This window comes from Oncorhynchus mykiss, chromosome 22 (assembly GCF_057628025.1).
Source record: "Oncorhynchus mykiss isolate SJ-2025 chromosome 22, ASM5762802v1, whole genome shotgun sequence".
Lineage (NCBI taxonomy): Eukaryota > Metazoa > Chordata > Actinopteri > Salmoniformes > Salmonidae > Oncorhynchus > Oncorhynchus mykiss.
The window spans coordinates 46,150,278-46,164,217 of NC_143043.1; the positions used below are offsets into that span (position 1 = coordinate 46,150,278).

The 13,940-nt window shown below is 44.2% G+C and overlaps 1 pseudogene across 1 annotated transcript in view; it reads right to left on the bottom strand.

Annotated features, from left to right (window-relative positions):
* Positions 1-13,940, bottom strand: part of LOC110502149 (kinesin heavy chain-like) — a 42,576-nt pseudogene that overhangs the window by 4,013 nt on the left and 24,623 nt on the right. The window contains exons 8-11 of the transcript XR_016490457.1: positions 10,497-10,606; positions 9,743-9,885; positions 3,877-4,055; positions 3,277-3,386 (exon numbers count right to left, since the gene is read on the bottom strand). The product of XR_016490457.1 is annotated as a kinesin heavy chain-like (transcript). The remainder of the gene's footprint in view (positions 1-3,276; positions 3,387-3,876; positions 4,056-9,742; positions 9,886-10,496; positions 10,607-13,940) is intronic.

The following is a 13,940-nucleotide window of genomic DNA, read 5'->3' on the forward strand; positions in this document are numbered from 1 at the left end:
AAACCATTTAGGAACAGTAATCACTGCTTTAAAAAACATTTAGGAACAGTAATCACTGCTTTAAAAAACATTTAGGAATAGTAATCACTGCTTTAAAAACCATTTAGGAACAGTAATCACTGCTTTAAAAACCATTTAGGAACAGTAATCACTGCTTTAAAAAACATTTAGGAACAGTAATCACTAAAAAACGTTTTATCATCAATTTCTCTCAGCCAATCGTCAGTCATTTGGGAAAGGTATGCACTGCTTTAAAAAACCATTAAGGAAAGAACACTTGTATCTGATATCACTCACAGAGTAGGCAGCTTACTGAGTGACTAATTCTACTACTGCATCATGTTCATAGCTTTCTCTTTGCCAGAAGAAACAAAGCTCTACCAGATGTATATCTAATGCAGATACATTCTGACCACTAGATGGCAATAAACACAAACTAAAAGGTTCTGCGCTCTAAAAACATGGACAGTGCATTTGGAAGGTTTTCAGACCCCTTGACGTTTTACCACATTTTGTTAAGTTACAACCTTATTCTAAAATGTATTAAATATATTTTCCCCCTCATCAATCTACACAAAATACCCCATAATGACAAAGGAAAACTGGTTTTTAGATTTTTTGCAAATGTATTAATTGAAACTACTGAAATATCACATTTTCATAAGTATTCAGACCCTTTACTCAGTCCTTTGTTGAAGCACCTTTGGCAGGTATTACAGCCTAGAGTCTTCTTGGGTATGACACTACAAGCTTGGCACACCTGTGTTTGGGGAGTTTCTCCCATTCTTCTCTGCAGATCCTCTCAAGCTCAGTCAGGTTGGATGGGGAGTGTCGCTGCACGGCTATTTTCAGGTCTCTCCAGAGATGTTCGATCGGGTCCAAGTCCGGTCTCTACCTGGGCCATTCAAGGACATTCAGAGACTTGTCCCGAAGCCACTCCTGCATTGTTTTGGCTGTAGGCTTAGGGTTGTTGTCCTGTTGGAAGGTGAACCTTCACCCCAGTCTGAAGTCCTGAGCGCTCTGCAGCAGGTTTTCATCTCTCTGTACTTTGCTCCATTCACCTTTCCCTCGATCCTGACTAGCCTCCCCGTCCCTGCCACTGAAAAACATCCACACAGCATGATGCTACCACCACCATGCTTCGCCGTAGAGATGGTCCCATGTTTCCTCCAGACGTAAAGCTTGGCATTCAGGCCAAATACTTCAATCTTGTTTTCATCAGAGCAGAGAATCTTGTTTCTCATGGTCTGAGAGTCCTTTAGGTGCCTTTTGGCAAACTTCAAGAGGGCTGTCACGTGCCTTTTACTGAGGAGTGGCTTCCATCTGGCCACTCTACCATAAAGGCCTTATTGGTGGAGTGCTGCAGAGATGGTTGTTCTTCTGGAAGATTCTCCCATCTCCACAGATGAACTCTGGAGCTCTGTCAGAGTGACCATCGGGTTCTTGGTCACCTCCCTTGGTCATCTCCCCCGATTGCTCAGTTTGGCTGGTCGGCCAGCTCAAACTTCTTCCATTTAAGAATGATGGAGGCCACGGTATTCTTGGGGACCTTCAATGCTGCAGACATTTTTTGGTACCCTCCCCCAGATCTGTGCCACGACACAATCCTGTCTCAGAGCTCTACAGACAATTCCTTCGACCTCATGGCTTGGTTTTTGCTCTGACATGCACCGTCAACTGTGGGACAGCTGTGTGCCTTTCCAAATAATTTCCAATCACACCACCAATCACACCACAGGTGGACTCCAAACAAGTTATAGAAACATCTCAAGGATGATCAATGGAAACAGGATGCACCTGAGCTCAATTTCGAGTCTCATATTAAAGGGTCTGAATACTTCTGTATTTTTTACTTCTGAAAACCTGTTTTCGACTTTGTCATTATGGTGTATTGTGTGTAGATTGATGAGGATTGTTTTAGAATAAGGCTGTAAAGTAACAAAATGTGGAAAAAATTCAAGGGGTCTCAATACTTTCCGAATGCACTGTATGCCTTTGCTCAATGCACGAATTAAATGTAATGAAAACCTTGAATCTCATCAATTTATACCATGTAGATGAAGGAGATGTGTTTTATAGGGTTGGATAAGCTCACCTCATCTAGATGAAGGAAATGTGTTGTATAGGGTTGGATAAGCTCACCTCATCTAGATGAAGGAGATGTGTTGTGTAGGGTTGGATAAGCTCACCTCATCTAGATGAAGGAGATGTGTTGTATAGGGTTGGATAAGCTCACCTTATCTAGATGAAGGAGATGTGTTGTATAGGGTTGGATAAGCTAACCTCATCTAGATGAAGGAGATGTGTGGTATAGGGTTGGATAAGCCCACCTCATCTAGATGAAGCAGATGTGTTGTATAGGGTTGGATAAGCTCACCTCATCTAGATGAAGGAGATGTGTTGTATAGGGTTGGATAAGCTCACCTCATCTAGATGAAGGAGATGTGTTGTATAGGGTTGGATAAGCTCACCTCATCTAGATGAAGGAGATGTGTTGTATAGGGTTGGATAAGCTCACCTCATCTAGATGAAGGAGATGTGTTGTATAGGGTTGGATAAGCTCACCTCATCTAGATGAAGGAGATGTGTTGTATAGGGTTGGATAAGCCCACCTCATCTAGATGAAGGAGATGTGTTGTATAGGGTTGGATAAGCTCACCTCATCTAGATGAAGGAGATGTGTTGTATAGGGTTGGATAAGCCCACCTCATCTAGATGAAGAATATGTGTTGTATAGGGTTGGATAAGCCCACCTCATCTAGATGAAGCAGATGTGTTGTATAGGGTTGGATAAGCTCACCTCATCTAGATGAAGGATATGTGTTGTATAGGGTTGGATAAGCTCACCTCATCTAGATGAAGGATATGTGTTGTATAGGGTTGGATAAGCTCACCTCATCTAGATGAAGGAGATGTGTTGTATAAGGTTGGATAAGCTCACCTCATCTAGATGAAGGAGATGTGTTGTATAGGGTTGGATAAGCTCACCTCATCTAGATGAAGGAGATGTGTTGTATAAGGTTGGATAAGCTCACCTCATCTAGATGAAGGAGATGTGTTGTATAGGGTTGGATAAGTTCACCTCATCTTGATGAAGGAGATGTGTTGTATAGGGTTGGATAAGCTCACCTCATCTAGATGAAGGAGATGTGTTGTATAGGGTTGGATAAGTTCACCTCATCTAGATGAAGGAGATGTGTTGTATAAGGTTGGATAAGCTCACCTCATCTAGATGAAGGAGATGTGTTGTATAGGGTTGGATAAGCTCACCTCATCTAGATGAAGGAGATGTGTTGTATAGGGTTGGATAAGTTCACCTCATCTTGATCGATCATCTGCTCCTTGAACTTCTCTGCCCACTGGCTGTGTTGGTTGATCTCATCATCCTGAGATAGGAGCGAAGAAGAAAAATATGTTTCAATACAAAAATGTTGCATTCATGTTTGGCTTTACCAAGATTCTGTAATCCACTTTTTGGAGGGGCAGCTAGCTAATGCAGGGCTGTGGCTGTTACTGTGAGAGGGATTTGTGTTTACACCAATATGTTCATTTCATTTCATTTCATTTCATTTCACCATTATGACCTAGGGCAAACAAACCTAATAATCCCTCATTAAAATTAATAGTTGGGTGATTAAAACAGATTTAATATAATTCCACAGAATTATGCATGTATGCTATTGTATAGTATTTGCATATGATTAAATACATTAACTGTGGTTAATTATATCTATAAAACTTCAACCACAGACACAGCCCCTTTCCAGTCATCCATGACCATGAACCTTCATCCCCCAGGGAATCATCCTGCTATATGTGCTCTTGGAATGAAACTGGGAACATTCGGAAAGGGAAGCTCCATCCCTTCCTACCCACCTTGTCATCCAGCTGCTGGTATATGTTGGTGATGAGCCCCTCATATCGGGTCTTCTCCTCGTCCAATAGCGGGACACGGTGCGGGGCTATGGTGTTGATCATGGGTGTGGCCGTGGCGTCACCACTACTGTCTTTCTTCTCCTTACTGCTCAGCTGCTCCTCCACTGGAACAGCCTCACCTGGGAGAGGGAGGGAGGGGGGAGGGAGGGTTGAGACGAAGGGAGGGGGAGAAGGAGGGAGGGGGAGGGATGGAGGGGCAGAAGGAGGGAGGGTTGAGACGGAGGGAGGGAGGGAGGGTCGAGACGGAGGGAGGGAGGGTTGAGACGGAGGGAGGGGAGGGGTGGAGGGGGAGAAGGAGGGAGGGAGGGTTGAGACGGAGGGAGGAGAGACGGGGAGGAGAAATGGAATGACAGAGGCGGGAGGGAGACAGGAGGGAGGAAGGGGGAGAGAAGGGGGAGGGACGGAGGGGGCAGCAGTGGTTAGAGTGATGGACCTCAACCAAACATGTAAGTTGTGGGTTATGGAGAGGGACAGCAGGGACAGCACTGACAGATTTTAGCTCACTAAATGTGCCTACACATCCTTATCACATTCATCAAGTGAGTGTGTGAGAAAATGCACTAAATAAACTGTACAGAAACCTAGTTCAGGGGAGAATAATATCTGCTATCTGTGTCTACGATCCTTCCATTCCGTCTTTTATGATTTGTTAGTTGTATTGAAAAGCACTATACAAATAAAGTTATTATTATTATAAATACAACACATCCTAGCACAAACCACTAACATTTCTATAGGATCCAGGAATATATTGGGACATGATTAAAGTGACAGGTGATGAGGCAACTTCTTAGGGATAGGTGTCCCGTCAACAGGACAGTTGTAAATCATGCAGCGCGTTGTCAAGATCACAGATTTTAGAGAAACAACAAATGTCGGTACATAGAAGTGTCTTATATCGGCTGAAAGCTTAAATTCTTGTTAATATAACTGCACTGTCCAATTTACAGTAGCTATTACTGCGAAAAAAAAATGACATGTTATTGTTTGAGGAGAGCTCCTAACAACAAAACACTTTTTTCAACGCGATAGGTTTGATAAATTCCTCTCTGAAGGTGAAATGTGTACTTACATTCTGAAATATTGCACTGATTTATCATCCAAAGGATCCCAGAGATAACATGAAGTGTCATTTTGTTAGATAAAATCATTTTTCATATCCTAAAAAGGTCCATATAGCATGCACAATCTATTTTGTATTTCCACTCGTTCAATTTGCAAAGTAAGGAATCTGTAAAAATCGCACCCTAAATGTTGTTTGAACGAGTCAAATCACATCTCTATTCCTCAGAGATCCTAGAAGGTAACAAGACTTCACTATTTCATTAAGGGTGTAGTATATCCCATAGGACATCATATTTGGTCAGAGAGCGACGCCTTCATGGCACGTAGATGACGCGGGTGGCCATCACTTGAAGGACTGTATTTTTGTCAAATAAGCACCAATCGGGGTCAAACAAAGCTAGCTAGATAGCCGAAACCCCGCCTCAGTCACAAAATGTAGGTGCGAACCTTTTGCGACAGCATGCCTCTTCCTTTTGGACACAACATATAAGAATATTCAGAGTTATGAAATTATGAAAACTGGTTTGTTTTGCAAATGTTGAACTTATAATATGGCTACTAATACTTGGACAGCTAAATCAAAGTCCAAGTATACAGATTTGACGATATTCTTGCAGAAAAAGGGAATATGAATGCGAATGTCCCCTTCACGATTTGCCCAAATGTACCTGGGGACTTAGTATTCTTGTTCACACATTTTTCAAGTTATCCATCTGAAACTTTGCACATACACTGCTGCCATCTTGTGGACACTATCGGAATTACAACCAGAGTGATGGCTTTAACTATGACCTTTCTCTTGCATTTCAAAGATGGTGGTAGAAAAAGACCGGTTGGTTTTTTCTTTGTATTTTCTTCAACCAGATCTAATGTGTTATATTCTCCTACATTCACATTTCCACAAACTTCAAAGTGTTTGCTTTCAAATAGTACCAAGAATATGCATAGCGTTGCTTCAGGTCCTGAGCTACAGGCAGTTAGATATGGGTATGTCATTTTAGGCGAAAATTTAAAAAAAGAGACAGTGGGTTGGACAGAGAAAGTGGGGAGGAAGAGTTACGAGAGGACAGAGAGAGGGGGGAGGTAGAGTTACGAGAGGACAGAGAGAGGAGGGAGGTAGAGTTACGAGAGGACAGAGAGAGTGGGGAGGAGGGGGGAGGTAGAGTTACGAGAGGACAGAGGGAGGGGGGAGGTAGAGTTACGAGAGGACAGAGAGAGTGGGGAGGAGGGGGGAGGTAGAGTTACGAGAGGACAGAGAGAGGGGGGAGGTAGAGTTACGAGAGGACAGAGAGAGGAGGGAGGAAGAGTTACGAGAGGACAGAGAGAGGGGGGAGGTAGAGTTACGAGAGGACAGAGAGAGTGGGGAGGTAGAGTTACGAGAGGACAGAGAGAGGGGGGAGGTAGAGTTACGAGAGGACAGAGAGAGTGGGGAGGTAGAGTTACGAGAGGACAGAGAGAGGGGGGAGGTAGAGTTACGAGAGGACAGAGAGAGGGGGGAGGTAGAGTTACGAGAGGACAGAGAGAGGAGGGAGGAAGAGTTACGAGAGGACAGAGAGAGGAGGGAGGTAGAGTTACGAGAGGACAGAGAGAGTGGGGAGGTAGAGTTACGAGAGGACAGAGAGAGTGGGGAGGAGGGGGGAGGTAGAGTTACGAGAGGACAGAGAGAGGGGGGAGGTAGAGTTACGAGAGGACAGAGAGAGGAGGGAGGAAGAGTTACGAGAGGACAGAGAGAGGGGGGAGGTAGAGTTACGAGAGGACAGAGAGAGGGGGGAGGTAGAGTTACGAGAGGACAGAGAGAGGAGGGAGGAAGAGTTACGAGAGGACAGAGAGAGTGGGGAGGAGGGGGGGGTAGAGTTACGAGAGGACAGAGAGAGGGGGAGGAGTGTCTGTAGTGGTGTCTGTGTATGTAGCTGTGTCTGTAGCTGTTGCTGTGTATGTAGCGTGTCTAACTATCTGTGTATGTAGCTGTGTCTGTAGCTTTGTCTGTGACTGTGTCTGTGTATGCAGCTGTGTCTGCAGCTGTAGCTGTGTATGTAGCTGTGTCAGTGTCTGTAGCTGTGTATGTAGTGGTGTCTGTGTATGTAGCTGTGTCTGTAGCTGTGTCTGTGGCTTTGTCTGTAGCTGTAGCGGTGTCTGTAGATGTGACTGTAGCCGTAGCCGTGTCTGTAGCTGCGGTGGTGTCTGTAGCTGTGCCCTTGTCTGTGGCTGTCTATGTAGCTGTGTCTGTCTTTGTGGCTGTGTCTGTGTATGTAGCTGTGTCTGTCGTTGGGCCGATGTCTGTAGCTGTGTCTGTAGCTGTGCCGTTGTCTGTGGCTGTGTCGGTGTCTGTGGCTGTCTATGTAGCTGTGTCTGTCTTTGTGGCTGTGTCTGTGTATGTAGCTGTGTCTGTCGTTGGTTCGATGTCTGTAGCTGTGCCGGTGTCTATATATGCTGTGTCTGTATGTAGCTGTGTCTGTGTCTGTAGCTGTTTCTGTGTCTGTAGCTGTGTCTAATCTACAATGCAGTGTCTGAATGTGTTATCTTAGCTGAGCTCACCCAGAGAGAGAGTGCGAAAATACACTTTCAGTCAGAAATTATGGGTAACTGTGGCAACAGTCCGTCCATCTGCACCATCAGCTAATGCAGTATGCTCTGGTGGATGACACAGCTAGAATGTTATGTGGCATTCCATCTCTCTCCACACTCCCTCCCTTTTGGTTCCAGGTCGAACCCTTTTGAGTTAAATGTAGAACCCAAAAGGGTTATCCTATGGCGACAGCCAAATAACCCTTTTGGAACAGTTTTTTGTAAGAGTGTAGCCTCCACAATGGAGAACTCTGACCATAATGGTCTTCACATGTGGAAAGGGTAAACAGTATCCCCCGTTTGGGAGAATCAACAATCTGTTTGCATTATTATTATTATTATTATTATTATTATTATTATATTATAATTATTATTTTGCAATGCAAATTGGAGATACACTGTATATATAAAAGTACGTGGACAACCCTTCAAATGAGTGGATTCGGATGTTGCTGACAGGTGTATAAAATCGAGCACACCGCCATGCAATCTCCATAGACAAACATTGTCAGTAGAATGGCCTTACTGAATTATTTTTCTTTGAAGAGCTCAGTGACTTTCAACGTGGCACTGTCATCTTTCCAACAAATCAGTTTTAAAAATTTCTGCCCTGCTACAGCTGCCCTGGTGAACTGTAAGTTCTGTTATTGTGAAGTGGAAACGTCTAGGAGCAGTGGGAACGCATTTCTGGAGGGATGATTCATGCTTCACAATCTGGCAGTCTGACGAACGAATCTGGGTTTGGCGGAAGCCAGGAGAACGCTACCTGACCCAATGCATAGTGCCAACTGTAAAGTTTGGTGGAGGAGGAATAATGGTCTGGGGCTGTTTTACATGGTTCGGGTAAGGCCCCTTAGTTCCAGTGAAGGGAAATATTAACCCTACAGCATACAAGACATTCTAGATGATTCTGTGCTTCCAACTTTGTGGCAACAGTTTGGGGAAGGCCTTTCCTGTTTCAGCATGACAATGCCCCAGTCCACAAAGCAAGGTCCATACAGAAATGGTTTGTCGGTGTGGAAGCACTTGACTGGCCTGCAGAAAGCCTTGACCTCAACCCCATCGAACACGTTTGGGAGGAATTGGAACACTGACGGCGAGCCAGGCCTAATCGCCCAACATCAGTGACCTCAATAATGCTCTTGTGACTGAATGGAAGCAAGTACCTGCAGCAATGTTCCAACATCAAGTGGAAGCATTCTCAGAAGAGAGGAGGCTGTTATAGCAGCAAAGGGGGGACCAGCTCCAAATGAATGCCCATGATTTTGGAATGAGATATTCGACCAGCAGGTGTCCACATACTTTTGGTGATGTAGTGTAAATGTTTAATTTATATCAACCTCAATATCAAAAATACAAAAGTACTATATCAAAGGATGCAAGTCTTCACAGCAGGTTGCTGGCTGACTAATGAGTACAGAGAGGAGGGCTGTGATCATGGCTACAAACCCAGCATCCAGAAAGTATATGATGATGAACATACTGTTGTTGAAAACACAACAAGTCTAAACATGTCAGTTTGTTTGACAGAAAACCTCTATCCAGGTCAGAACAGAACTCAGCCCAAACTGAGATGACAAATTGCCTGCTGCTTAAAATCCCATCAATCGACCAATTTATTCTCGCAAGGATTTAATTTGGAAAAAACAAAGCTTGCGAAGGGGGAATAATCAGTGAGTAAATTAGAATGCGTGAACGGATGAGTGGTTGGGGAAAACATCTCCAGTCCTCATCCTACCATATTAGTCAAGTCTATTCTACACTTGTTCAGTAGCCAGGATGAACAAAACCCCTCTGGGTCATCCACACATCTTCTATAGGACTTTCATTAAAACAATCTCATCAAATGAAAACAAACTTTCATCAGTTACAATGTTGCTTTATCTAGACACATCCCCTACAACCCCATGACCTCTGACTGTCAGTGAAGACCTTAGCGTTCATAGGACAGAAGAAGGTGGGAGATGTGTGGAAACTGTTTCTGATGCTCCCAGAGAAGGTTGTGCAGTAGAGTAAACTGGGTTCACAATATATTCAATTGGTTTGCGTAAATGATCATAATTTACTGTGTATGCCTTGCAGTCGAGATGTACTAATCAGAATTCTAGTCTCGTTAGACCATAATTGCTACAGCTCCTCCACTTTCGTTTGTGTGCTCTCTCTCTCTCTCTGTTACCTTTTCTCCAGCTTTTGAGCTCGGTCTCCAGTTTCTGGATCATGTATTTCAGGCCTTTGGTCTTCTCCTTCTCGTACTTCTTCTTCCACTCCTCAGCTGTCAGCTCCTGGTTCACTGACACTGTGTTCTTAATGGTTTTAGCTCTGCAACATAGAGAGAGAGAACGAGAGAGAGAATGAAAGAGCGAGAGCGAGAGAGAGAATGAAAGAGCAAGAGAGAGTGTGAGAATGAAAGAGAGAGAGAGAGAGCAAGACAGGTTGGAATGGATGGACAGTCCATGGGTAAGGGAATTGCTTATAAAAGAGGCCATATAAAGTGAGGAAAAGGGGGATACCTCGTCAGTGGTACAACTGAACAAAACATCAATACAAAACTTAAAAATAAAATATACAAGGAAATCATTATTTGATTATGTAAAGCAGGGATCATCAACTAGATTCAGCCGTGATATCCAATTGGTAGTTACAGTCTTGTCCCATCGCTGAAACTCCCCTACGGACTCAGGAGAGGCGAAGGTCGAGAGCCGTGCCTCCTCCGAAACATGACCCTGCCAAGCCGCACTGCTTCTTGACACACGCTTAACCCGGAAGTCAGTCGCACCAATGTGTTAGAGGAAACACCGTCCAGCTGGCAACCAAAGTCAGTTTGCAAGCGCCGGGCCCGCAACAAGGAGTCGCTATGGCGCAATGGTACAAGGAAATCCCGGCCGGCTAAACCCTCCACTAACCTGGACGATGCTGGGCCAATTGTGCACTGCCTCATGGGTCTCTCGGGCAAGGCCAGCGGTGACACAGCCTGGGATTGAACCCGGGTCTGTAGTGAAACCTCAAGCACAGCGATGCAGCGCCTTAGACCGCTTCGCAACTCAAGAGGCCCCCAGAACATAATTACAAATAATTTGTAGACTGCAAATTAACCACAAGAAGCGCAAACAGATATAACATTTGACTAAAACATAAGCATTTCAAACATTGCTTACATTTGTATATGATCACGTGTCTCTATTATGCATGGGAACACTTGGGAACAGATGACCAAAATTAAAATCACTTTGAGCTGATTTGCTGGTATTTTTATAGTCTTTAATGTCCAACAATGAAAAAAAACATTATATACAGTGCCTTGCAGAAGTATTCATCCCCTTGACGTGTTTCCTATTTTGTTGCATTACAACCTGTAATTTAAATAGATTTTTATTTGGATTTCATGTAATGGACATACACAAAATAGTCCAAATTGGTGAAGTGAAATTAAAAAAATGACTTGTTTCAAATAATTAAAACATTAAAAAAAAAACGATAAAGTGGTGTTTGAATATGTAGTCACCCCTTTGCTATGAAGCCCCTAAATGCGATCTGGTGCAACCAATTACCTTCAGAAGTCACATAATTAGTTAAATAAAGTCCACCTGTGTGTAATCTATGTGTCACATGATCTGTCACATGATCTCAGTATATATACACCTGTTCTGAAAGGCCCCAGAGTCTGCAACACCACTAAGCAAGGGGCACCAGGAAGGCCAAGGAGCTCGCCAAACAGTACAGATTGGGGTTGGGTTATAAAAAAATATCAGAAACTTTGAAATCCCACTGAGCACCATTAAAACCATTATTAAAAAATGGAAAGAATATGGCACCACAACAAACCTGCCAAGAGAGGGCCGCCCACCAAAACTCACATATCAGGCATGGAGGGCATTAATCAGACAGGCAACAAAGAGACCAACGATAGCCCTGAAGGAGCTGCAAAGCTCCACAGCGGAGATAGGACCACTGTAAGCCGTACACTCCACAGAACTGTGCTGTCCAGAAAAAATTGGTGCTCACTAAAAGGCATGTGGGAGACTCCCCAAACATATGGAAGAAGGTACTCTGATCAGATGAGACTAAAATTTAGCAGACATTTTGGCCATCAAGGAAAACGCTATGTATGGCGCAAACCCAACACCTCTCATCACCCCGAGAACACCATCCCCACAGTGAAGCATGGTGGTGGCAGTATCATGCTGTAGGGATGTTATTCATCAGCAGGGACTGGGAAACTAGTCAGAATTTAAGGAATGATGATGGTGATAAATACAAGGAAATTCTTGAAGGAAACCTGTTTCAGTCTTCCAGAGATTTGAGACTGGGACGGAGGTTCACCTTCCAGCAGGACAATGACTCTAAGCATACTGCTAAAGCAACACTCGAGTGGTTTAAGGGGAAACATTTAAATGTCTTGGAATGGCCTAGCAGTTTTGCCTTGAAGAATGGGCAAACATCCCAGTTGCTAGATGTGCCAAGCTTATAGTCACATACCCCAAGAGACGTGCAGCTGTAATTGCTGCAAAAGGTGGCTCCAGAAAGTATTGACTTGGGGGGGGGGGGGGGGGGGTCAATAGTTATGCATGCTATAGTTAGTTTTTTTGTCTTATTTCTTGTTTGCTTCACAATAAAAAAATATTTTGCATCTTCAAATTTGTAGGCAAATCAAATGATACCAACCCCCAAAAAATACATTTTAATTCCAGGTTTAAGGCAACAAAATATAAAATGCCAAGGGTGTGAATACTTTCACAAGCCACTGTATATATAAACTCAGCAAAAAATGAAATGTCCTCTCACTGTCAACTGCGTTTATTTTCAGCAAACTTAACGTGTGAATATTTGTGTGAACATAACAAGATTCAACAACTGAGACATAAACTGAACAAGTTCCACAGACATGTGACTAACAGAAATTGAATGTGTCCCTGTACAAGGGGGGGGGGGGGTCAAAATCAAAAGTAACCGTCAGTATCTGGTGTGGCCACCAGCTGCAATAAGTACTGCAGTGCATCTCCTCCTCATGGACTGCACCAGATTTGCCAGTTCTCGCTGTGAGATGTTACCCCACTATTTCACCAAGGCACCTGCAAGTTCCCGGACACTTCGTTCCCTCACCCTCCGATCCAACAGGTCCCAGAGATGCTCAATGGGATTGAGGCTCTTCGCTGGCCATGGGAGAACACTGGCATTCCTGTCTTGCAGGAAATCACACACAGAACGAGCAGTATGGCTGGTGGCATTGTCATGCTGGAGGGTCATGTCAGGATGAGCCTGCAGGAAGGGTACCACATGAGGGAGGAGGATGTCTTCTCTGTAACGCACAGTGTTGTGATTGCCTGCAATGACAACAAGCTCAGTCCAATGATGCTGTGACACACCGCCCCAGACCATGACGGACCCTCCACCTCCAAATCGATCCCGCTCCAGAGTACAGGCCTCGGTGTAACGCTCATTCCTTCGACAATAAATGCGAATCCGACCATCAGCCTTGGTGAGACAAAACCGCGACTCGTCAGTGAAGAGCACTTTCTGCCAGCCCTGTCTGGTCCAGCGACGGTGAGTTTGTGCCCATAGGCGACGTTGTTGCCGGTGGTGTCTGGTGAGGACCTGCCTTACAATAGGCCTACAAGCCATCAGTCCAGCCTTTCTCAGCCTATTGCGGACAGTCTGAGCACTGATGGAGGGATTGTGCGTTCCTGGTGTAACTCAGACAGTTGTTGTTGCCATCCTGTCATTAATTGTTTATGGTTCATTGAACAAGCATCGGAAACAGTGTTTAAACCCTTTACAATGAAGATCTGTGATATTTACGAAATATCTTTGAAAGACAGGGTCCTGAAACAGGGATGTTTCTTTTTTTGCTGAGTTTATATACACTGAGTATATCAAACATTAGGAAAACCTTCCTAATATTGAAAACTCAAATCGTCTGGGAATGGACTCTACAAGGTGTCGAAGCATTGCACAGGGATGCTGGCCCATGTTGACTCCAATGCTCCCCACTGATGTGTGGAGTGGGCTTGATGTCTTTTGGGTGATGGACCAGTCTTGATACACACGGGAAACTGTTGAGCGTGAGAAACACAATAGCTTTGTAGTTCTTGACACAAACCGGTGCACCTGGCACCTACTACCATACCCCCGTTCAAAGGCACCTACATCTTTTGTCTTGCCCCCCCTGAATGGCACACATACACAATCCATGTAACAATTTTCTCAAGGCTTAAAATTCCTTCTTTAACCTTCAGCTACACTGGTTGAAGTGGATTTAACAAGTGACATCAATAAGGGATCACCTGGATTCACCTGGTCAGTCGATGTCATGGAAATAGCAGGTGTTCTTAATGTTTTGTATACTCAGTGTATATTTTTTATGGATCCCCATTAAC